A 2,500-nucleotide genomic window follows, 5' to 3' on the forward strand; every position below is an offset into this window, starting at 1 on the left:
GTTAACAAATACACAAATACATCTCTAACGTGTCATGTTTAACCGGAGAATAATGCACGAAGGTGTAATAGCTGTTGAATTTTATTCCTCAGTTATCGAGTTCCATGAGTATAAAACTTAAAAATGGATTGCTTTAAAATCAGAATAGAACCAATTCACCGTTGCTGTTAAGAAAACTGTATGCCAGGCAAAACACGTTATATCTCGGTAGCCTGAAAGTTAAGAAATAATTTGCCTGTGTTTAAATTAACAAATATACTAATCCATCACTAACGTTTCATGTTTAACCGGAGGATTAGGGAAGCAGATGTTCGAAGGTGTAATAGCTGTTCAGTTTTATTCCTCAGTTCTCGAGTTCCATGAGTATAAAACTTAAAAAATGATTTGCTTTAAAATCAGAAAAGAACCAATTCACCGTTGCTGTTGAGAAAAGTGTATGCCAGGCAAAATAAGTTCCATCTCGGTAGCCTGAAAGTTAACTGACAAAATAATTTGCCTGTGTTTAAGTTAACAAATACACAAATACATCTCTAACGTGTCATGTTTAACCGGAGAATAATGCACGAAGGTGTAATAGCTGTTGAATTTTATTCCTCAGTTATCGAGTTCCATGAGTATAAAACTTAAAAATGGTTTGCTTTAAAATCAGAAAAGAACCAGTTCACCGTTGCTGTTGAGAAAAGTGTATGCCAGGCAAAACAAGTTATATCTCGGTAGCCTGAAAGTTAAGAAATAATTTGCCTGTGTTTAAATTAACAAATACACCAATACATCACCAACGTTTTATGTTTAACCGGAGAACTAGGGAAGCAGATGTTCGAAGGTGTAATAGCTGTTGAGTTTTATTCCTCAGTAATCGAGTTCCATAAGTATAAAACTTAAAAATGGATTGCTTTAAAATCAGAAAGGAACCAATTCACCGTTGCTGTTGAGAAAAGTGTATGCCAGGCAAAACAAGTTCCATCTCGGTAGGCTGAAAGTTAACTGACAAAATAATTTGCCTGTGTTTAAATTAACAAATATACCAATACATCACTAACGTTTCATGTTTAACCGGAGAATTAGGGAAGCAGATGTTCGAAGGTGTAATAGCTGTTGAGTTTTATTCCTCAGTTATCGAGTTCCATAAGTAACTTAAAAATGGATTGCTTTAAAATCAGAAAAGAACCAATTCACCGTTGCTGTTGAGAAAAGTGTATGTCGGGCAAAACAGGTTGCATCTCGGTAGCCTGAAAGTTAAGATATAATTTGCCTGTGTTTAAATTAATTTGAAATAAAGAGAATAAAGAAAGAATGTTCCATTTTTTAATATCATGACGCTGGCCGTTGTAAACCGTGTTTTAGAAAATATTTCAGATTGATTTACGTTGCCTCTGGACTATTTTGACACATCACTCAAAATTAATTTAAAGTAATTTGAGTTATTTGTCGTCATTAAAACTTTATGACGAAGTCGGCCCAACAAATGTGTCGAGATTAACACCACTTTCTCCCTTTGTCTCTCGCTCTGCCTTTTTAGTGTGAGTCCAACAACTCCCACTGAGATTTAGGTATTTTTTTTTACCTAAACAGCGGGGACCCACATTCCTGACCCAAGTTAAGCTCCTCATGGGAGATCAACGGGACGAAGGTCGAAGGCGACCATGCAAACCCCGAAAAATTTTGGTTATGACGTCATCGTAAGGCCCTACGTCCTTACGCTCAACTTTTTATGTAAGCCAATACGCGAAATGTCGCACTACTGTGGTGGGAAGTTGTATGAGCTGGACACCGCGTTTTTTCCTTTTTACGGGAAGTTGCATGGCTAGCGAGTTACATAAACATAAACATGTGATACCTGAAGAGGTCTGCTTTTAGGCTTGCCTAAATATGTATACATATTAGTAACAATTTCTGCTAATCAATAAAACGGGAACTGAATATTTAAAAAAGTCAGAGTGACGACCTGATCCCTTCTCGGGTGGCTTTCAAAAGCAGGTGGTGACAGATGCTTGTTGCTGCTCGAAAAGAAACAATCCTCCAAACGTTTTTCGTGCTTTTAGTCCTCGTTCCTTGAAAAGGTGTGTTCAAAAGTTTGAAAAAATGGAAAATATTTTCTTAAAATCCAAGAATCAAGTATGACAATTGTTAATAAGAAAGCACTTGTAACTTCACACTTGGACAGGTTTGGCAGTAATTTTAATGCAATTAATGTCGGTATCAGCGCACTTTTTCGTCTTACCTCAAAACGGCTAAAGGAGTTATCAAGAAACTAACCGAGTCAGTGCTAATTCTTGAAGAAAATCTCTCGAAATTGATGTTTTTCTTCTAAAACCATAATTAAAACGTTGGGATAAACTGCTTTTTTGTTTCTAGCCCTAAAAACCTCCATGACAGTCTGAGAATGACAAGAAATTAAAGTTCCTAGAGGTTTTCTAATATTTTGCCAGCTACACAAAAGGCATTTGTTTACAAGGCTTGATACAATCATTTACAAACTTAACACAGAGTAATCGGTAGG

The sequence above is a fragment of the Montipora foliosa genome, unplaced genomic scaffold (genome assembly GCF_036669935.1).
Source record: "Montipora foliosa isolate CH-2021 unplaced genomic scaffold, ASM3666993v2 scaffold_427, whole genome shotgun sequence".
NCBI classification, from domain to species: Eukaryota; Metazoa; Cnidaria; class Anthozoa; order Scleractinia; family Acroporidae; genus Montipora; species Montipora foliosa.